Source organism: Leptonychotes weddellii, chromosome 10 (assembly GCF_054177405.1).
Source record: "Leptonychotes weddellii isolate Sample4059 chromosome 10, ASM5417740v2, whole genome shotgun sequence".
Lineage (NCBI taxonomy): Eukaryota > Metazoa > Chordata > Mammalia > Carnivora > Phocidae > Leptonychotes > Leptonychotes weddellii.
The window spans coordinates 57,065,337-57,088,954 of record NC_138378.1 but is presented as its reverse complement, the minus strand read 5'-3'; the positions used below and the strand labels follow the sequence as shown (position 1 = coordinate 57,088,954).

The 23,618-nt window shown below is 41.5% G+C and overlaps 2 long non-coding RNA genes across 5 annotated transcripts in view; one reads left to right on the top strand and one right to left on the bottom strand.

The window, feature by feature from the left end:
* LOC115937135 (uncharacterized) overlaps nt 1-23,612 on the bottom strand; it is a 55,675-nt gene extending 32,063 nt beyond the window's left edge. Inside the window, exons 1-2 of one of the 2 annotated variants that reach the window (XR_014149268.1) lie at nt 12,940-23,612; nt 4,895-4,971 (exon numbers count right to left, since the gene is read on the bottom strand). This is a non-coding gene — a long non-coding RNA (uncharacterized LOC115937135). The remainder of the gene's footprint in view (nt 1-4,894; nt 4,972-12,939) is intronic. The other variant, XR_014149270.1, reaches the window with a different exon arrangement.
* The window catches only part of LOC145723890 (uncharacterized), a 1,084,435-nt gene that overhangs the window by 122,875 nt on the left and 937,942 nt on the right, over nt 1-23,618 (top strand). The gene's annotated exons all lie outside the window — the stretch shown is intronic.

The window sequence follows — 23,618 nt, the reverse complement described above, 5'->3', positions numbered from 1 at the left end:
GAACATTGAGCAACCTCCCCACCCCCAATGAGAAGGGCCCAGGCCACCTCTGGGACTCTGAGTTCTCCCATCCATAGGGCAGGCCCTGCTCCCCTGGGGGCTGAGCAGCAGGGCCAGGCCCAGAGGGATCTGGAGTCAGCGGAGTTGGGGCAGGGCCCCTGCTTCCAGCACCACAGACAGCCCTGCCAGGATGGCTTGGAGCTGCTCCCTGGCCTGGGACCACCCCTGGGAAGCAACAGGCTATAAGCTCTAAGGAGGGCATCAGAACTGCTGGAAAGGTCACAGAATTCTGCCAGAGCCGAAGCTGACATGGCCCCAGAGCAGCCCACCAAACCCGGGGTCAGGAGAGCAGGAAGCCCAGCCCTGCTCAACACAGCCTCCAAGTGACCACACTTTCTTATTCCTGCTTTCATCATATTAACACAGGAATAACAAGTGTTTTCAACATCCTAAATCACATATTTGGAAGCTGTAGCAGGCTAGAAAAACACAAAACCTACAGAGTTGGCCACTTGGTCCGAGCTTTAAGATGTTCAAATTGCCTTGGGACCTGTCGCACTCAATCCTGACCTCTGCCCCACGTTACCAGGTTGTCCTGTCTCAGCAAGGCCAGACACTGTGGTTGTCCTTGTTAAGACACCAGGCAAGTTCCAGTGTTCTATCCAAATGTCGCCATCCCCAGAACCACTTGCAAGAACTTGGCCTTGGAAATAAGCTTGGTAAAGAGAGCTTGACAGTAGAAATCTGGCCAGCTGTAGTGGGGGGCCGTGGAATCAGGGTGGGCAGGACTGCCTCGGGCCTCAGATGGCTGCATCTAGGTGCTTGATCGCTGCACCCCGGGGGGACAGCACTGTCCACTGTTGAAATAGTTCAGACTGGCCCCAGCTGAGGGGCCACGCGCATGGGGTCCGGCAGACCTCCCCGATTCCAGCATGCCGTAGGAATGCTGAGTGAAGCCACATGCCAGCCTCTGGGGGAGCTCCCCACCCACTCTGGTAGGGTGCTGCCTCCTACAGTTGGGTCACCTCGGGCACATGAGCCAGCATCTCAGAAATGGGAATACGACCCGCCCCTTGCCTTGCTCACTGCACCAGACTGTTGGATCAATGCAAAACGGAAGAGCTGTGCAAATAGCCAGGCACTGATAAAATGTAATGGTAGCACCTACTGGAAAGATATTTAACCTGGAGGCCATATTTTATTACCCACAGCATTTGCCTGCAAAAAAGTCTAGCAGGATCTCCTTTCTCCTTTTGCTGTACTAGACACCAAATGAGATGCCTTCCCCCTCACTTTGTGGAAACTGCCTCCCACCAACTCATTTGGTAACAGCAATCAGCCCTGGTAGCTACTCTGTGCAATAACTCATGGCTGTGGTTATGGTTATGGTTAATTGTTTCAGGGGTGGGCTAACCTAGAAATTTAGAGTATGAATTTGGCAAGAGAGCAGTTGGACTGTCTCTAGGTGGCTGGACAGGTAACATAAACTCAAGAGCTGGAGAGTGGCAAGAGGGGCCAACGTTTTCTACCCCATCCTGGACCCGACCCTGGGGCACAGAGCCCACGCAGGCTCTGCCACGGGGGTCCTCCAAACTCACTCCAATGGCCTCGTCCACTCCTTCCTTTTCTTCTCCCTAGCAGTGGTTTCAGTTTTCCTTGAGCAGTTTTGGTTAGATTTATTCCTAGGTACCTGATGCTTTTTAAAATTCTATTGTAAGCGGCATTTAGTTTTAACAGATAGACGTTGGCCGTTTGGGAAGCTAGCAGTCTTGTCTCTGACTTCTGAGGCCAACTTGGGCCCCCAGAGGAAGCGGGCTCTCAGGCCGCCTAGCTACTCTTTCTGCTTCATTCCTTTCTGGTGATTTGAGTTTCATTCTGATATCATTTCCTTCTGTCTGGAAAAAAAAAAAACACACAAAAAAAACAAAACAAAAAAAACCCAACTGCCTTTAGCATTTCTTTGTGCTGGTGTCAAAATCTCTTAGTTTTCTTTCATCGAAAATGTCCTTAATGTTGCCTACATTCATGAGGGATATTTTGGCCCACTATAAATGTTTGGGCTGATAGATTTCCTTTTAGCTCTTCGGAACTCTTGTTCTCCTCTCTCCTGGCCTTCATAGTTTCTAATGAAAAGTCAGCTCCTTATTGAAGTGTTGTTCCCTGTACGTAAAATGTTGTTCTTTTCTTGCTACCTCTGCAAGGTTTGTCCTTTATGTTTGGCTTCCGATAGTTTGACCCTAATATGCTTTAGCACAGCCTGCTTGATGTTCTCTGAATACTTTGAAGCTATAAATTTATGCTTTCATCAAATTTGGGAAATTTCCAGTCATTAGTTCTTCAAGTATTTTTTTTCTGTCCTATTTTCTCTCTCCTTTCCTTTTGGAATTTCAATGACACGTATTTTAGGCTGATATTATCTGAGAGATCTCTGAGGCTCCATTTATGTTGTCAATCTTTAAAAAAAAAACCAAAACTCTGTTTCCTATTGGATAATTTCTATTGATCTATCTTCAGGTTCTCTTACTTTTCTCTCTGTCTCCATTCTGCTGTTAAATTTATCCAGTAGATTTTTCTATCCAGTAGATCGAGGAGTATCTATTTTTGTTTCTATTTACCTGCTGAAATTTCCTGTCTTGATTCATATTTTCTTTTGAGCATATTTTCTTTTACTTCTTTGAGGATAGTTACAATGATAACTGCTTTAAAGTTCTTGTCTGCTAATTCCACATCCAGTTCAGCTCAGGGTTTTTTGTTTTTTGTTTTTTTGCTATTAATATTCTTTTCTCTTGAGAATGTGTTCCATATTCTTGGTTCTTGGTACATTGGGTATTTTTAGATTCCTGGACATTATCAAGGGTAAAGTATAGAGACTCTGGATTCTGGATTATGTTATTTTATCCTGATGAGTCTTTTTTCTTTAAAAAAATTTTTTCCTTCCTTTCTTCTTTTTCTCTTTTAAAGCGGACACGTATCTTTGTTGGACTCCAGCTGCAACCGACTCTTTCCTGGCCAGCACTTCTGAGATCAGTTGAGCTCCTCTGTCCTCTGCAGGGCTGCTTGGCTTTGCTCCACACATGTGTGATGCAGGGGTCGGTAGAGAGGGAGGCAGGCAGAATCTGGGGATCCTCCCCCAGCATGTGTGCTTCCCCTGCCCTCAGGCTTCCACATCCCGGAAGGACAGCACTTCATCTACCAGCACCCCATATGCCATGCTGAGGGACCCCAGCACCCCCAGCGCCCCATGCCAGTCGAGGGCCAGGAAGCTGTGGAAATGGACCCTCTTTCCACACAACTCCCCTCCCACAGGCATGGCCTCCTCACCACGATCTGCCTGCTTCTGATCACTCACGAGTGCCTTCAGATAGTTGTCTTTTACTTTAGTTTGGAGTCGTTTGTATTCTGTTCAGAGTTTTCAGTTACCATCTGCAGGGGCGGGGGGTGGTCTGGTAGGGTCTTTCTCAGGCAATACCAGAAGTGCAAATTCTTGAGTTTAAGTTTCAGCTTCACCAATTTCTAGCTCTGTGACCTCAGACTAGCTGCTTCACTTCCCCAAGCCTCAGTGTGCACATCCGTAAACTGGGGATAATAAGAGCACTCACCCTAGAGGGTTGTGTTGAGGGTAAGAAGAGGTAACATGTATGTCTGGTGCAACAGCGAGCGCGATGAGGGGCAGCTCTTGCCGGACTCCCCATGCTGCTGCATGGGGGGGCATCAGCTTCAGTCTTCCCATCCAACTAGACACTCATCTAATGAGCAGCGCCTATGTGCCCAACACAAGAGATGGAGGCGACAGTGAAGACCTTGCTGTCAAGGAGCTCATACCCTAGCTGAAACCCAGCAGGCAGAGCAGAGTGGCACAGGGCCTCGGGAAGCACAGATGCTAAGTGCTGAGGAGAGGGGGTGGCGGTGGCTCACACATGAGTACATGGTCTTCCTCAAGAGTTGCGCAAAGCTCGTTTTTCTGCTTCAGCAGGCAATTTCACCAGGATGTTTTCAGTAACAGGTGCTTGCGGTATGAATTTAACAATTTCCTAGGCTGGCAGCAAATACATTTGTGCCTGATGAGCTTCTCAGACACATTTTCCCACACCTCTTGTGTTTCCCAGTCCTAGTGGAAGGCTTCCCCTTGGGCCCGCCCTGCAGCCCCCCTGGACAATTCAGACATCAATCATACCTGTGAAACCTGCAGGTGAGGGAAACTCTACCAACTTCAGCTCACTCCTTCAGCTTCACTCGACCCCGCCTTCCCAGGGTTTCCTTCTACCTTTTAGTGTCCTATATGGATACCCTTGGACATGCTTTTAGCTGGGCAAAGAGCTGAGATCATCCCTTTTTTATCCTCTGGGAGTCATACTTAGCCAGGTCTATAAGCAGGAGGCCCCCTGATTTGGTCCGTTCAGGCTGCTATAACAACATACCACAGACTGGGTGACTGACAAACAGTAGACATTATTGCTCACTGTCTGAGCTGGAAGTCAGATCAGGGTGATAGCATGGTTGGGTGAGGGCCATCTTCTGGGTCGCAGACTTCTGGTTGTATCCCCACATGACGGAAGATGCTAGGAGGCTCTCTGGAGGCTCTCTTATAAGGCACTACTCCTGTGTCTGAGGATTCCACTCTCACGACTTGAGCACCTCCTAAAGGCCCCACCTCCGAATACCATCACCTTTGCCTGTTAGATTTCAACATAGGAATTTGGGGGGTGGGGTACCGACATTTAGACTGCCCCCTCCCCACATTCTGTGACTTGCGGGCATTGAGAGACCCATTTTTCCCTCCCCCATGTCTCTTCTCACTCTCTTGAAATTGCTGCTAATGGGTTAGAAAGGAAAGGCAGAGTATTGCCAGTTAGTAGGGCTCTATTCCTTATTTCAGTGAGGTCGTATTACTTACTTACAGATGCTGAGCGTTGTGGTTGGCATGATTTGTCTGGAAAGCACTCTTTGGACTTCTCCCATTTGTTGGGGATGCTTTGACCAGAAGGAAAGACATCAAAATAAGTAAACAAAATAGGACATAACCAGTTCTTTCAGTAGAGTTGGAGCATGTGCGTGGGGGTGGGGCAGGGAATCCATTCATTCAACTTCCTACATGCTGACCATGTGTCAGGCACTGAGACAGGGCTGGTAACACAAAGGTGAACTAGATACAGTTCCTACTCTTCAGGCACTCACAATTGGCGGAAGTGTCCAGAATGAAAAATCAATAGGCTCTAATGCACAAATCTGTTACAATGGAGGAATAGCCAGAAGACAAAGGGAACCCGGAGTGGGTGGTGGGTGTCAGAGAAAACAACAGAGGGGGTAATGGGGCCTGGGGCTGAGCAGTGCTTTGCCAGGCAGATGGGGCTGAGTGGACAGAGGGAAGGGCAGGAAAAGGACAAAGAACAGTAGGCGAAGAGGCAGGGCTGAGGGAGTGAGTGGGTGTTCAGGGTTGTGAGAATCCCAGAGTGGTTGGCGCGCCGAGCACATTGTGGGGGAGAGTGGCCAGAGGGGGGTGGGAAGGTGGTCAGTGGTCAGACCACAGAGGCTGTGGTGGGTCAGCTTAAGGGATCTGGATTGCATTTCGTGGCCCTGGGGAGTCAGTGGAGCAGTGGCCTGTGGAAGTGATACCCGGGAGCTGAGGTGAGAGAGCAGGCTAGGGGAAAGGCAGGCCTGAGTAACCAGGCCAGGGCAAGGACAGGAGAGGTGGAAAGAACGTTGGCCGTGGCCTCTGCCTGCCTCACAGTCAAGCCCAGGGTTGTCCCCCAACCTGAGGCTCCATGAAATGTAATGCTTATTTCTCGGGATGAATTTCAGGGGTGTTACATTTGCTTGTTGTTTTACACAAAAAGCCTTGCCTAAAATAAAACACAAAAATCACCATTTTGATCTACTTATCAGGACCCAAAATAACCTATGTAGCAAAACAGCACAGGCTTAGGGACCCTCTCGTCCAACTCCTGATTTGATGGAGGGTCTTTCAGAAAAGGCTTGACCTGGCCTGAGTTCCCTGCAAACAGATCCAGCGCAATCTGACCAGCTCATCTGCCCATCTGTCTGTTGAGAAAGTGGCTTTCAACCTTCCACATAGCATAGTTTTGAAGTTTCGAATGGAATACATTCCATTCTTGCCAAGAACTACTCATATTTATGATTAACACTACTCAGGCCAAAACAATGATGCTGGGTGCAGGGATCTGAAGCTGAGTATCTGTCCTGTGGGTCCCGTTTTAAGCAAGCAGCATCCCATCTCCTGATCAGGTTTGGAGAGCCTGGTGTTAACATTCACAGTTGTGACATTGCAAGTGGCCGCTAATGTCCACAGTGATCAGTAAGTTAGCTGATTGCATCTGTTTATGTCTTACCCTGCTATTCTGAACAAATGATGTGTATTGAGGATTTTAATACCCCAAAGTTGGGCAAAAATGACATTGGGATGAATGAGAAAAATAAAACACTTTGCCATTATAAAATTTTTTTTGGCAACAAAGATTTGTATTAGAGGAAAAAATAGCTGTATTTAGAATAAATAAGCCAACAGGTTGAAAACACAATTTGCTGATTATTGGTGGGCAGTGTACTATTGAATGGAGGAAAGTAATAAATATTATATGTATCCATAAGCATATAGCCATATACATAAACACACACACACACACACACACACACACACGCACATATAGGTATTCAGCTCCGGATGAGAGAATGTCACAGGTTAGATTTCCCAGAATCAGATACTGAGGCAGGACTTGGGGTGCAAGTTACTCTTAGGAATCCACACTTGTGATGGGAAGAGGGAGAAAGGATGGGACAAAGGGAGAAGCTGCAGGGCAGTGAGGTCTTGGCCAATCAGCAGGGAGCTCTGAAGCAAATACCGTCCCCCAGAGTCGTCTAAAATTGCTCTGCCTTTTTTTTTTTTTAAAGTAAACTCTATACCCAACGTGGGGCTTGAACTCGCGACCCTGAGATCAAAAGTTGCATGCTCCACCAACTGAGCCAGCCAGATGTCCCAGTTTTTTTTTTTGGTTTACTTAAAGAAATAATTTTAAAAAAATTAAAATAGCTGCCTGTGCCTTTACATTCCTGCCTTTCTGTTACCGATTGGAAGGGCATGGCCTCGACATGGCGGCTCCTTGCTGCTGAGGCTGACCCTGAAGGAGCTGGCCCCGGGAAGCCGACTACTGCCCACGCTGCCCCTAGATGGGCAGCAGGTTCCTTCTGGGATCTAGCTGGTGCATCTCGTCTACCACAGACCATGGTACCCTTATATTCTTGGTCATTGCATTTCGACTATCTTTTTTGGCTGTTACTCACTCTGGAGTTTCCTTCCCACCTCCCTGTGCTGCCTCCCCCGTTTCTCTCAGTTCCCTTTCTATCCTCCTTGCTCAACTAAAGGCAGTTTGAGGGTAGGAAGGTGAAGAAGAAATTCCAGCCCTTTCCCTCCACCTCTCCACTGCTGGATGTGGCTGTGTGCAAATATTTATAGTCCCACTGACCTCCAGTCCCTCAGGCTTGGCTTCAGCTTCCAGCTTCAGTACCTTTGTCCAAATCATGAATCCCCTGAAATAGGCCCTCCACCCAGCCTCTATTTATCACTTTTGCAAAACCCCAAATCCCTATTCTCACTGCTCATAACCTACATTTGGTGCAACACGTATACATTTTTGTAAATCCTTTGTTTTATATACAAGCCTTTGCAAAATTAATAATTGAGGAGTAGGGATATGTACATTTTTTATTCCCTGAAGTGCCTAGATAGTATTGGGTGCTTGGTATGTACTCACATATTTTGTATTGAACCAAAGGAAATTTCCTTTAAGAGGTCAGTTCAAGGGGCGCCTGGGTGGCTCAGTTGGTTGGGCGACTGCCTTCGGCTCGGGTCATGATCCTGGAGTCCCGGGATCGAGTCCCGCATCGGGCCCCTGCTCGGCGGGGGGTCTGCTTCTCCCTCTGACCCTCCTCCCTCTCATGCTCTCTGTCTCTCATTCTCTCTGTCTCAAATAAATAAATAAAATCTTTAAAAAAAAAAAAAAGAGGTCAGTTCAATATGTAAAGCGGTTAAATTCCAGCCACATACAGAGATTTCTGGCTGCTACTGTTTCCTATCTGAAGTAAAATTAGTGCTTGTGGAGGGATCTAGAGGAGCGAAATGTGGGAATTTAAGTTCATTCACGTTCCAATCAGCAAAGCAGCTATTTCTAGCTACTGAATGGGCTCCCGGAGTCATATTGCAAAGGTGGAAGGAGTTACTGGATCCAAGTTAGAATCCACCACTCTTGAAGCGTTAACCTCGGGAGCCACCAGTCATTTCATTCAAAGCATCAGCAACTCCTGTGATCCAATTTTAGGCTCTACAGGTGCATCAAACAAGGGAAAAGTAGCACACTCCCCACCCCTCTACCCCACTTGGCATATTTAAGATAATTTAAACTCATTCAAAACAGTTGGCTCCCTAGAGTGTAGTGTGGGAGCTCCTGGGGGCTCGAAGACCTTTTCAGGGGGTCTGTGGGGTCTAAACTATTTCATAATAATATTAGGACATTATTTGCTTTTTATTTATTCTTTCTCTCATGAGTATATAGTGGAGTTTTCCAGAGGACATGTGGTGTATAATGACACTGCTCTGGCAAGTAATGGAATGTGTGTTTTGTGTTTTCTAGAACTTTCTAAGGTGGTAGGTTGAGGGTATAAATATGCATATTTTCAGACATTAACCCAGCTTGTTTGCAGTACTTGGACTATGTTCTATCTTTCCTTATACCTGCTATAATTTCTACAACCTCATTATTGTCCAATGCATTGTTTTGAAATCCCAAAGTTTTCCTTGCATCTCTTTGGAAACTCAGCAAGAAATGAGTATACTTTATTGTTATTTTTTGCAGTAATTTTAATTTTTTTTCAGAAAATTTTCAAATTTAAAAAATTGTATCTAAAATGTTTCTTTAGATTTCCTTATTCGAAAATAAAAAAAATCAGAGGTTATTTTTATCATCTGTACGGGTGGATCAGTGGCTTGAGAACAAAGAGACAAGAAGACTCACTCTTTCAATCCAGCCCTGCGGCATCTATGTCCAAAGTAAGAAAATGAAGAAAATAGAACTGAAGAATATCCATAATTATTTGAAAAGGCTATTAAATTCCTCCTCTCCTTTTCCAACTACATATCTACATGGGGCCAGATTTTCTTCATATGTTTTAACCAAAGCAACATATTGCAACAGATTGAATGCAGAGGCAGATAAGAGTAGCTGGCTGTCTTCTATTAAGCCAGATATTGAAGAGACTTTAAAAAAATTACAACAGTGCAGCTCTTCTCACTAAATTTTTACAAAACATTTATATTTCAAAAAAAATGTTACTTATGTTGATGTATGATGGGTTTATTATTTTCAAAATAACAAATATATGGGCGCCTGGGTGGCTCAGTCTTTAAGCGTCTGTCTTTGGTTTGGGTCACCATCTTCGGGTCCTGGGATCTAGCCCCGCATCAGGCTCCCTGCTCGGCGGGAAGCCTGCTTCTCCCTCTCCCACTCCCCCTGCTTGTGTTCCTGCTCTCGCTATCTGCCTCCCTGTCAAATAAATAAATAAAATCTTTAAAAAAAATACATTTTAATTTGTCTTAATTTCTAAAATAATAAGTATTGATAAATCAACAAATAAAAGGTTTGGGGGGGTCATCAATACTTTTATAGAGTATAATAGAGTCTTGAGACCAAAACGTTTAGGAGCTATTGCCCTAAACTGACAGGAACCTAGGATTTTAGGGAAATGGGCTCAAGTGACCTGAGGCATGCATCAGTTAGAGGAGGGAGGTGGTTCTTCTAATTAATTCCAGAAAGAGAAAAGAGAACATAGCATAGATAAAAGCCACAGAATTGCTATACCTGAATGTCTGACGGTGCCTAGAGCAGAGCTTTTATAAGGGCTGGGATATGTCTTTTCTTGAAGAAGTCATTTTTTGGACAAAGAGACCTCCTAAGTAGAGAGATATTCTTTTTCCAAGGTTTTTGTTTTTAGTCACTTAATATATTTAACCAAAAAATTCAAGTTAAGTGTATCTTGGGTCACTCAATGTTATCCTTTTTCATTCAATCACAGAATAAAATTATCAGGACTAAACACTATAAAGTTTTTTACCTGAAAGAACTGGAATCACCCATGAGATGGGGACTATTCTCTCTTCAGAATTTTTCTGGTTTGATTGTATAAAAAAATGTGGTATTAGCTTTCTTGTACTCAAAGAAGAATCCAATGATTTAAGGTGGAATTGAGCTTCAATTCTTAGAATTCCAGTCCAAGTAGCTTGTTTTGGAATCCCTCCATTCACCTTGACCTTCCTTCCCGTGCTGACAGGCTTGGGAGAAGTATGTCCCCCTGCTCTGAAGAGCATACACACTGCTTCCCAGGCCAGGATGCAAGCACAAGATGGACACTGGAAGTCAAAATACCACTTTCTTTGGCTTGATCTGAATTATGGTGTTCAGAGACATTCCTCAAAAGTGTAATATAGTTTCTAGAACATTCCATTAGAAACTGCTCCAGTGTGGGTCCCAAGGACAAGATTCTAAACATCTTGCCTTAAGAGAATGAAAGTACTACTCTGGATGGCCACACCCAGAAACATGCAGGAGTGACAGCTATGCAGTCCTTCACTTATGTCCCACTGTCTCTGGTCTCTTTTTTTAGGAAAAACTTTGGTAATGAGGTAGAAGCACTTCCCTCTTTTCATGGCTACACTACAGGTCATATGAGCCCCACTTCTCAACAAATGGCGGGCACTTCAACTTCAAAACAAAACTAGCGTCTTCTAAACCTCTAGCATTTCTAGAATCAGAAGATGTGAATGCAGTCTTTTTATGGTTTTTTGTTTAAGATTTACTTGTTCATTTGAGAGGGGGGCGGTGGGGGGAGGGGCGAGGGGAGAGAGTCTCAAGCAGATTCCGTGCTAAATGCAGAGTCCAACACGGGGCTCCATCTCAAGACCCTGAAATCACGACTTGAGCCGAAACCAAGAGTCAGATGCTTAACGAACTGAGCCATCCAAGTGCCCTAGTCTCTTTATGATTTAAAGGGGGCATATAATCAGCAGAATGATGCAATAAGGCCTAAAAAGTTTGAGTCTCAATTTCAAAGTTAACAAAATCAGAGACTTTTTACTATAAGGCAGTCAGCTAATTAAGTCATAAGGTTAGAATAAAGCACAATGACTTTTTATTAATGTTTTTGACATAAGGCAAGGTAAAACTAGAAGTTACACAATGCCATCTTGTTCTTCAATTCTTTCAAATTGAAGAGAACAAAATTTTAGGGCAAAAGACCATGTTTTATACTTTTAAAATATATGCACAATAGATACTTAAATTATTTTTGAAAATTAATTCACTCTTTCAACAAATATTTACTGAGTGTCTACCATGAGCCAAGTAGTGAGCTGGGCACTAGGCATACAGCTGGGAAACATAATGGTAAGGTCTTTGCCCTCAAGAAGGCCATAGTAACAGCTAGCAATGATTCCATGTGTAAAATGTGGAGGTGCCAAACTAATTAGACAAAAGGGGACACTAGGGAACTTTTCCAGAAATCTCAATCATGAAAGGAGCCACATTCATTTTCAAAGTCCCAGGCAGCAAGGGATAACAATGTGGATTTCCCACAGGATGACACAGTTGTGATCATTTGTGTTGGTGGTACAAGATGGCTGCAATACGTCTTAGGGCACACTGGAGTCACTCCCCATGCCGTGTGTGTGTGTGTGTGTGTGTCCCCGGGTCCTAGAGTCACAGCCAAGATTATAACATGGAATGGTGCATTTGGAGAAAAAGAATTAATGAAACTTTTCTATGTGTACTGCCACATTTCTACCAGGATGTAAAAACATGAACTAAATTTATAATAACTATACTTCTATTAAATCCAAAGATAATTCTTTTGCTTTGTGGAAGACTGGAACATCTTATGAGCACTGAAATAAAATCTGAACAGAATTATTGTTGGCTTTATTCTATCTGCTTCCCAGTAATTTTCCGTGCAAGAAGTTTTATAGATTTTCTTCCCTGTGAAGATTTAGAGATGACGTTTCAACATTTTGACTGTGTCCTTCAATAAAACCCCACATTAAACCAACAGTATATAGGAGAACTACGGGCTGAATTTACATTTTAGCCCAGCCTTCAGCAGAAAAAAGACAGACCAATTTGGTAAGGTACTCTAGGTTTCAGCTCTGTATTTCTACTAATGGAATAATAATGATGGATGTAAGGATAAAGAGAACAATCACAACATTTATTGAGCACTTACTCCATGGCAGACACTATGCTGTGACTTCTCAAGGACCATTCAACATAGTATTTCTACACCACGAGAAGGTAGGTGGATAAGGTAGATGAAGAAGCCAAGCCTGAGAAGTCAAGAAGCTTACCTGTTTAGTAGTAGGTAGTTGAGCTGAAGCACAACCCAAAAAATCTGACAATAGCTACACAGCTCTGAAATAAATGTGAATTCTTTAGAAGAAAAATGCTATCTAAAGAACTTCTTTCAAGAAGGCCACAGTGTTTTGTTCATGACAAGAAGCAGCAAAGGCCAAGAGAAACTGACTTGACCAAGATGACACGCTCCTGAACCTGAACGCGGGTCTTTCCAACCCCACCAACTGCCAATTCCCTAAAATCTCATCAAATCTCATACAAGGTTTCAAGGGCACTGTTTTCCTTCTTCTTTATTTGAGAGAGAGAGGGAGCGAGAGCATGCACAAGCAGGAGGAGGGGCAGAGGGAGAAGCAGACTCCCGGCTGAGCAGGGAGCCCAATGTGGGGCTCAATCCCAGGACCCCAGGATCATGACCTGAGCCGAAGGCAGATGCTTAACCAACTGAGCCACCCAGGCACCCTCTACCTTTTTTTTTTTTTTTAATGACTTTTAGTACCATGTAACCAGGGTCTGTATTTTCACATACAGTTACCTCCGACTCCATGATTGTTGCCTTCGTATTTCCAGCGTTCATCTGTCCTGGGTCTTACTCATGGGTTTCCCCATTCATCACAGCAAGGCCATCGGATTATTTTCTTGTCTCTTTTTTAAAGCTACCTGGATGGACAGCTTTGTGCCCAAACCATGAGAGAACACAGTCTCTGCATTTCTTCCATTCAAACATGAACTTCTGAGTCCCCTTGAATCTCTTCACTCAGTTCATAAGGACTGAAGGACTAGTGATCCTGCATCAGTCCACTAGAGGTTTGGTTCAGTGAACTGAGACTATAACCACAATCCACTTGAAAACACCACACCATACTTGGAATGTTTCTCCATTTCCAAAGCAGCATTCTTTTGTGGCTTCGCTGGAGTTCTAAATAGCTTTAAGGTGTTAGTATAAAAGCACTTCTTTTTTGTACTTATTTTATGTATACACCTTTTTTTGTATTGGAACTCACTAGAAGCTACCCAAAAAACTGAAAGAAAAAAAAACATGCATGCTTAAAAAAATCTCAGCATATGCAGGAGGAAGATGATTTGGACACTAAGTATGAAAACAAAATTAGGGAAACAAATGAAGGGGGGGACTAGAGATGTGTCTATTTGATTTTATCACTCACAGGGCCCTGTATTCTGAATATTCAGGCACAAAACACAATCTACATTTTTTGTATCTATACTATTTGTGTTATACTCGGAAACAACTTTTTAAAGTTTCAGATTTGGTGTATTTCCAATTTTCTCCTTTAATGAAAGATCTTCCTCCGCCTTCCTTTAAATATTTAGTTGTACTTTTAGCATGACTACAGTGGTGCACTGCGTCTTTTTTTTTTTTTTTTTTTTTAGATTTTATTTATTTGACAGAGAGAGACACAGCGAGAGAGGGAACACAAGCAGGGGGATAGGGAGAGGGAGAAGCAGATTCCCTGCTGAGCAGGGAGCCCGATGTGGGGCTCGATCCCAGGACCCTGGGATCATGACCTGAGCCGAAGGCAGACGCTTAACGACTGAGCCACCCAGGTGCCCCTGCACTGCATCTTAAAGGGCAAGCTTTTCAAGAGGAACTATCTTAGAGTCACCTGTTTTTGCTACACAACTATGGCATACTTAAAAAGACGATCCAAGTGCATTGGGAAAGACACCCAACCTACTACTAGGAAAGTATTTTGATTTAAACACATACACACAGTTTTAGTTACACATGAGATAAGGAGATGATAAATGAAGGAACAGTCAGTGGTATACTATTAATGGATGATGGGAAAGCTCAGTTATCCGATTCCTATTACACTTTGCCTTTTCTGAAAAAGGCAGAACAAATGCTGGCAAGAAGGCATTCATGGTCCAAATGGGTGAAGAGATTCTAGAAAAAACACAGCTGCTATAAATATGTTCAAATAGCCTGGCCTAGGTTAATTTTTTTCCCAGAGAACTAAGAGTCTCCAAATAAGGTCTCTGAAGGCTGAGGCATCAGAGGTGCTGAGGAAAACAGAAGGCGCGCTGGAAGACCAGAGAAAGGAGATTCCCGTCTTTAAAAAAGGGGAAACAGGTGGTTCCACAAACTGCAGACCAATGAACTTGACATAATCCTGGGCAACATTCTGGGATGGATTACTAAATGTAGGGCCCATGAGAACTTAGAAAGGAAAGTGGTAATCTCCAGGAACCTGCACGGGCTCACCAAGAACAATTCATGTCAGATTAACCTTACCTTCTCTCATATTACAAAATAACTTAAAAGATTATATAAACAGGTTGAGCAATCTAGACTTTAGAAGGACATGCAATAAGGTTTTCATGATATTTCGGTCAGTAAAGTGGAGAAATAAATACAAGTGGACTGTTAATTCATTCACTCATTTAACAAATATTAAGTTTCTACTCTGTGTTAAGCACTCTGCTAGGCACTGAGGATGGAACAGCAAACAAAACAGACATGGTCTCTCTTCTCAGAATTTCTCAAGAGGGAGAGTCAAAACCCCAAAACTCAAAATATATTCAAGTTTTTGTAATAAAGACTATGAAGGAAACAAAGGCAGGGCAGAGATAGAGAACAATATGAGGGAAGTCTTTAAATGGCATGATCAGGTCTCTCTGAGGAGGTGACATTTAAGGTTAGGTGTAAAGAATAAAAAGAATCTATCTTGCTATGTGGAAGAATGGGGAGATGAGAATTTCAGGAGGGAGCAACATGTGCAAAGGCCCTGAGGTAGGAAAGAGACTGGAGTGTTTGAGCCATCGAAAGGGGAGTGTGACAGGAAAGCAGTGAGTAAGGGCAAAGTAGTGCTAGAAAAAGTTGGAGAAACAGGCAGGGGTAACGAAGTGGAGATAGGAATAAGGAGACTCTCGTGGCCTCTTCTTTCAACACTTTCACCAATGGTTTAGAATCTATTTTTATCAGTTGTTGGAAATCTACTGTCCTCTTGAGATGTCAATAAAAAAATGAGTGTTGGAAGAAACATCAATTTGACTGACCAGATTAGTATCCAAAAAGTATAGCAGCTAAGGGCTTCAGTTCTGGCCTCCGACCTGTGTTTCAATCTAGCTCTGACATTCACTCTCTCTGTGACCTTGGACAAGCTACTTAACCCCTCTAGGTCAGGTATCAAAGACACGTAGAGGATTAGACACAGGCAGCTCAGGTAAATCTATGTCCTACAGAATAATCGATCTGCTGCACCAGGTTATATATGGTTTGCTGGGCCTGGAAGCTATTCTGGCAGCTTGCCCTCCAGTATTCAGCACATCACCCAGCCTCTGACATAAGTGTTTATAGATCAAACGTGGACCCTTACATTTGTTTTGCTCATGTCACCAATTAACGATACTGCCTCTCAGACTCTCTGACTATTGGAAGGATGAGAATTTAGCATAGCCAAATTTTAGAAATCAACTGGCCTTCTAATCTTATTATCATCATCCAGGAAGAGACTGCTATTAAGTTAAGACAATGTTTGAAAGATAGGATTTGCAAATTTATATCATCCACAATGTTGGAACCACTATACCAAAATATTTCTCTATTCCTGTAATGTCGTTAAAATTCAATACTGTCTCATATGACCTCACTGATATGAGGAATTCTTAATCTCAGGAAACAAACTGAGGGTTGCTGGAGTTGGGGGGTGGTGGGAGGGATGGGGTGGCTGGGTGTTAGACATTGGGGAGGGTATGTGCTATGGTGAGCGCTGTGAATTGTGCAAGACTGTTGAATACACAGATCTGTACCTCTGAAACAAATAATGCAATGTATGTTAAGACAAGAAAAAAAGAAGAAGATAGCAGGAGGGGAAGAATGAAGGGGGGGAAATCGGAAGGGGAGACGAACCATGAGAGACGATGGACTCTGAAAAACAAACTGAGGGTTCTAGAGGGGAGGGGGGTGGGAGGATGGGTTAGCCTGGTGATGGGTATTAAAGAGGGCACGTTCTGCATGGAGCACTGGGTGTTAAGCACAAACAATGAATCATGGAACACTACATCAAAAACTAATGATGTAATGTATGGTGATTAACATAACAATAAAAAATTTTAAAAAAATTCAATACTGTCTCAATTGCACCCAAGGGCACCTACAAAATATTTACAGAATTAGATAACAAAGTTTTAAATAATTATCACTGTTCAATTTGAAAAGTATCTTAAGGGGTTTAAGAAAAGCCCTATATACTTCAAATAATTCATCCTAAAAATAGGAGCAATAAAAGGTAGGATTAAGTGCCTAATTGTATGTATTTTAAAACAGATGAGAAAAGATTAAACCATTTAGTGTAATGATAAATTTACCTGAAGTTAAAAAAATTCCCTAAAATCTTGGGTTTACAGTTAGAAAGGGATGCTTAGTAAACACCTAGAGAAAGAAATGTCGGGTGGTAATATTATACATTCCTACGAAATAAACATCCAGTGCAGCTTTCACTTACTAAAATTAACGAAAAAACCTACATCAGTCATGATAGCGTGTGGGGGGTTAAATTCACTAACTCCCTCTTCAATCTCACCTTGCCATCCTTTTAGCATTTTTGTCAGATAATTTTTTTGATGTTCCTTTAGATTTTAATTTCCCCATTTTCTCTATGAAAGTGCATCTAGGAGTGATGAAGTTTTCCTTATTTGATCAAATATTTATTCATCTTTTGCATTAAAAATGTGCCTTTCAAAAATATACTCTCCATATTTTGCTTAATTTAAAAACAGATAGGATGCAGATTATATTAAATGGGAGATACTAGCTTGGCTTCCATATGATTCGCTTGAATTTGGAGAAACTATGACAAATTTAACTCAAAATCTCCTAGGCAAGCAAATTGCTTGCCTTTCTTTACCCCAAAATATGTTTTTTTTTCCCTCTTGCAACTGCTCTCAGATGCACTCCTCAGTTTAATTCCAGTGCTAGCAATCTGATCGAGGCAAATTTCACAGGGCTTCCTGCCTCCAATCTCTCCCAGTTATAATCCATTTTACAGCTGCTGGCATAATTTCTAATACTGTCTTGCTTAAGAACCTAGATAGATTCAGACATTCAAATGTCACAAACAACAGATCCTTCTACCTCAGTACTGCCCCTCATCAGTTGCTAGTGACCACTACAATTTCCACACCTGGCCTCTCCACCCCCCCGCCCCGGGGTTAAGTCCAATTACCAGACATTCTTGTGATCAAACAGACCTGACACCAAATCACCCTGCCTCCACTTGGGTCACTTCTCTGTTTTTCCTTATCAAGTATGTAAGCAGGTTTTGTCTAATTATTTTTTGCTTGGTCTATTTCCAATATATTCTCATCATTACACATTTCTGTATTTGTTTGTGTACCCTCCTAGTTTAGAAGTTCCATGAGGCAAGGGATCTCCTACTGAAATTTTAAGAAACCATCAGTGACTGGGCCTTTGCACTGTCAGTTACTCTAACCACTGAATGATCTGCCTCAAGAGTTGAAGGTACGTAAGAAGCCTAGGTCCCTGCTGAATCAGGTAAGGAGTAGAATCTGGAGCACATCTGTATACCCTCTCAAAGTAATTTGAGGCCTGCAACTCTCTTCCTTTTTCTTTATGTTAGCATCTATCTGTATCTATATCTTATAAACTTTCAAACCTTTCGCTGTAAAAACTCATGAAAAAATAATGGAAGGGAACATAATAAATGTTAACAGCAGTCACCTCTTGGAAGATTACAAAAATGGAAGTTAGGAGCGGCAGGGTTGGGGTTGGTGATGGGAAATGATAAAGAAAATGATAATATGGACTGTTTCTTAAATTTTGGGGGGCACGGATTCTTTATAATCTTCAGTACTTCCTAAACATTCCATAACGAACTTGCATTTCTCACATAAAAATCTACACTAAGAAAGATACACAAACTAATTTGACATGGGAAGCATGACAATCAAATTTGGCATGGATAAAATTTTAAAATTGAGTGCAAGATTTATGATTTCAGTATTTAAAAACTTTTTGAAAGGCAAAATCCTCTACCTCTACCAAATCCTTTAGATTTTCAAAAATATCTAATGATACAGAATCATGAATTGACAAACTAAATGTTGCCATAACTCTCTCCCCCAAAAGAAATACTTAATCCCATGTAAAATTCCTAGCTGTTGCCATCCTGTCTCTGGTTTGAAATACTATCCATATAGTGACTCCCTCCGCCCCCGCCCCGCCCACACCAATTCTACATTCATATATCCAACTGCCTGCTCAATCTCTCTGTTGGGGTAATTAACAGGAATCTCAAAACTCAACATATCCAAGGCAGAATTCAATTTACACCCTCCAATTTGCTCCTCTACTGGTTTTCTGAAATCTCAACTAATGGCATCACCACCTTTGCTCAGAAATCGGTCATTGTTTCTTTCTTCCCATCTAATCCATCACCAAATTATCAGCTTCACCACCAATAAAGGTCTCCTGAATCTGACTTCTCCCTACAACTACCACCCCAGTCCAGGCTCTCACCATCTCTCACCTAGATGACTGCAACAGTCTCCCTTATTTTATCCCACTATAGCCTGTTTTCCATCTACTAGGCAAATAGAAAGCAGACCATGTCATTCCCTTGCTTAAAACTGTCCAAGGGCTTACCGTCACATTCAGAATAAAATCTAAATTCCTTTCTATGGGCTCACAGTCCTTGCCACTCTACCTTATCACCTGCCATTCCCCACCACCCACGGGACTCCGGTCTTACCGCGTTCTCTCTCGTCCTATAAGCTCATTCCTACTTTGAGACTTTTAGTTTTCTTGTTCGTCAAAATGCTCTTTTCTTTGATCTTGGTGATTTTCTTCTCATCCTTTAAGGTCATTATTCCCCAATGACCCTATAACTTTGTCTTGTACCCCAATGTATAACCTAAGATGGTGACCGGCACATGGGTCTTCAATAAATCTTTGTGAATGAGTGGTTGAATCTAAATATTCATTCAAGCTTCCTGGGCATGAAAACAGTTGTTCTGAATGATCGATACTTTTTACAATGGCAACTCCTCCACTCCAGCCTCCTCAAAAAAACCCCAACAACCAAGTACCTCCCACAAAAACTCCAACCCCAAATCTTCTTAGAACATACCACATTTTAAAAGTCTGTGTTCTGTATCAACCGTTGCAAAAATATGAAAAAAAGCCTGAGCCTGAGCCTCATAGCTACGTGGTGTTTATGTATACACACACTAAACATTACTGTCCCCTTTGGAGGCTTTTCACCTTGAAGTCAGCCCTTTGTGTGCCTGTGCTGGGCTACAGAGTAAGTGGAGGAACTGGTGTGAGTTTCCCTGTGTTAACACACTCCCAGAGATGGCCCTAGAGTGCTAACTCACTCTCAGCCTTTGTGCCTCTACCAAAAAGCAGCTTTATAGCTTTCTTTGCTACAAAAATAAAGGATTAGTCCACTAAGACCAATCTCAGTAAACCTGACCAAACTAGTGTTTAGTGGCAGCTAGCAAAGGAAACTTGAGATAAAAATGAATAGCAACCAGATCAAAACGTCAAGTAAAAAGGCTCATAAACTCTGAATTTTGTCAAAGTGAAGCACAGAATTCAAGTTTTTCAATTTTTATGGCTCAAGCCATTATAAATCTTACATAAACCTTCCAATGGACCATAAGAACAGAGAGCAGTTTGTGGAGTATGATTATTTGGGCTCAATTTTTGTTGAGAAGAAATATACATTTAACAATGTCTCTTAATAACTATATTCAAACCAAGCTGTTTCTTCCTCAAAAATTTTTTACTGTGTTTAGCCAGAAAATACTGATGAATGCCTTCTTGTTGTAAGGTGACTATATTACAAATAAGACTGTATTGGCAAAACTAAACTTTAGGTGTGGATAACCAAATTTGAATGGTACAAGGATAGTATATATATATAGAATAAGGCCTCTAAATGATTTTAAATCAGATGGCAATATTGTTTAAAGTAATATGAACATCATAAATGTATAAATATATGTGTATATATATGTGTGTGCATGTGTGTATGTAGATATACACAGATAGAGAAAGAGAGAGAATGAATGAATGAATGAATGCATGCATGCAAGAAAGAATGAGAATGGATAGGAATCAGACCAACCTTTCCTTGGGTTAATTACTTTACTATGAAGATGTGTCCAAACTTCTAAAGAATTTCCTGGTTTGTATTAAAATGCACTTCAAAAAGACCATGAAAACAAATATTTAGTTGACAGGCTACAATGGGATTCAGAAAAAGACACAGTGAATATAGACTAAGGTGCAATTTCATGCTGGTGATTTTTTCTTTTTTAAAACATAAGCCACTAATTTTTTAAGAAAAAAATTTTAAACCAAAGGTTGCATATTAATATTACACACAAACTGAAACATGTGACTTTTAGCACAGTGTATACATGCTTACATAAAACTCAAATATTTACACATTTAAAACAATTTCCATTTAACATATGAAAGTTCTGAAATACATAAAAGCATTAATATTTTCTATAAAACTACAATTAGAACATCAATTTGCTACAAGCATATAAAACATCAAGTGCTTTCTTGGAGTTTCAAGTTTCCTCTTTAAAACAAGATCTTGCTTGCATATATAATCTTTCTCCAATAATCAGTAAGAACTTTTTTTTCCCAAGAGATTATTTTCCAGATACATTATCAAGAAAACGGACCCAACAATTACGCAATATAATTACGTCATAACAACTTAATTGCACATAATGCTTTAAAGTAGGTTTGGATGACGTTCTCGAACACTTTGGTATATGTTCTTCAGGGACTTCTATTAGAAATAACAGGAATTATAAGTCCCCTCAATCCCCATTTTGCTTTAAAAATGGACAAGTCTTTGGTTAAAGTTCTACATTTTGGGCATTTATGATTAATAAAAATGGTCCCCAAACCAATAAATGGTGCTGAGGTATTATCAGTTCACAAGACTTCATTTAACTTGTTTCTGATGAAGTGGAAGGCTAAAGATATTCATTTATTATAACATGTCATTGATAGTTTCAATTTTCCATTTACAAGCAGAGAAATCAATAGGTTAGTCAATATTTCTCTGTTCGTTTTGTGTTATAATCCAAACTGTACAGTAATTTGCAGTAACTAGAGATACTGTTCCACGGTATATGTGATTACAATTGGAAAGATGAGTAGCATTAAATTTAGAGTTAGCTTACCGAGAGTAAGTCAATATTAGACTGTACAGTAATTCTGCATTAACTATAGTAGGTTGTCAGGTAATGCTCATTGAAAAACCCCATACCATTCCATTTACAAGAGAAATTGTTGCAAATGTATAAAACAGCAGATATACAAGGAGAACACCAAACATACTTTATTAGCACAAAAAAGCAGCCATAACAAGGCACAGCAAGCAGAAACGTACATTAGCAGTCAAAGGGTTAGTGTTGCATACAAATATAGCTTTTCTTTTTTGTAGCCTTGGCAACAGCCATCAGGATGTAAAAGAACTTTCTGTAGCAGCAGGTAAGGAGACCAAGGAGCACTCACCAGTGGTACAGAGCACATTAACAAAAAGACACAAGAATGGATTTGACTAGTGCAAAATGTCTAGGACAGAACTGTAAATTCAGCTCAATACTAAGAAGCAAACACTAGGACTTGGTATTACTTCCAAAATAGCTCACTCAAGTAGTATTGCATACTATTCTAAGTGACAAAAAGGTGCTAAGTAAAGTTATTTACAGATACAACGGTTGTACAGTACCTTTTAAATCTGCAATTAGGGTTTCAGATTTTCCATTAGAAATTAACTGCACTGAAATTCTATAAATTGTATTTAAGCGATTCAGCTATGAGCGTTTACAACAAAGAGCTAAATAGTGCCATCCAAATTGTTCACTGCAGTTTAACAATCATCTCAACATCAGCATATCACTGCTGTTATCACTGGACTTGTCTGGGCATCTTCTAGTCTCACTTTCTTCATGGTTCACAAACGCATCATGGGCACAGGAAAAGATCCAACTTTAACTAATCAACGAGTAGACCGCACGTACTAACTTAAGAAGTCACACACAGGACTACATTGCAGCTCTTCCCAATGTGTTTTAAGTTAAAGCACTCATTCAAAAAAATTAATACCTAAGGCCTTGAAATAAAATTCTACTACCAACTTTGTAAGCCTGAACTTTTAAGAGCAACTATTTAGAAAACCTGGTTGGCTTAACAGTACCTTTTGCAGAAGAGACAAGAGACTGACTATAAACTATATCAACACTTAAGTGAACTGCACTCTGCCCTTGTGGCCAGAAAATTGCATTTTTCTTTTTTCTCCAAGGAAGGCAGTCTTTATTTTTTGGACTTCCAAAGCTTGATTTTTAGTAACTACAAACAGCGCTACTTTTGGAAGGTTATAGAAAAATTCTTAGAAAAAATAACAATTTCAAACATTAGTCACACTGTTGAAATACTCATCTAATATTAATAATTTGTTCTTCAGTAAGAAATAGAATTCTTCATAGCAAATGCCCCCGAGTTGCTTCACTCAATTACAATAGTCATTACAAACCAAACCGTTCGCTCAGTTGACAAAACGCCTTTGTAGCCTTTGTAGCCTTACTGAACACCTGTAGCTCTGTCCTCTGTTGTCTCAATAGGCACCACGTTTATCTGAGGAAGTAACAGCAGATCGCATCTGACAGATACTAACACTAAGCCTACATACTGCACTGAAAAACACCTAACACTGATATGTGTGCTTGCTATAGGTGTACTGTCTGATGCACATAAAAGCAGATCTAGTTAATGCCCATTGGGGGCGGGAGAGTTTACTTTGCCTTGACTGGTTCTCGTTCTAACCAGCGAACTCTAACTTTTTGCTTATAATGATACTCTTTCAAAAAATCCTGCAACATTGATGGTAAAGGGAGCCCATCAATTCCATCATATGTAGTGCATCTACAGATTACTGCACGGCAGATATACTGCAGGCTAAAAGGGAAAGTCCTGTTTAGTGATATAGTAAGCAATGGTTCAAAAAACATGCAAGAACTGGGATCTTTATAATGTTCCAAAAGTCCTGTTACAGTGGAGGAGTGAAATACACATGGGTCGTGGGCGTCAAAACTAAAGTTGTGATTCCACTGTTCAATTCGGGCATGCAGGGATCTGTTGTAGCGACGGAAGCTCACAGAGAAGAGGTAGTCCTCTTGCGCAGAGTCCCTGAGCAAGAA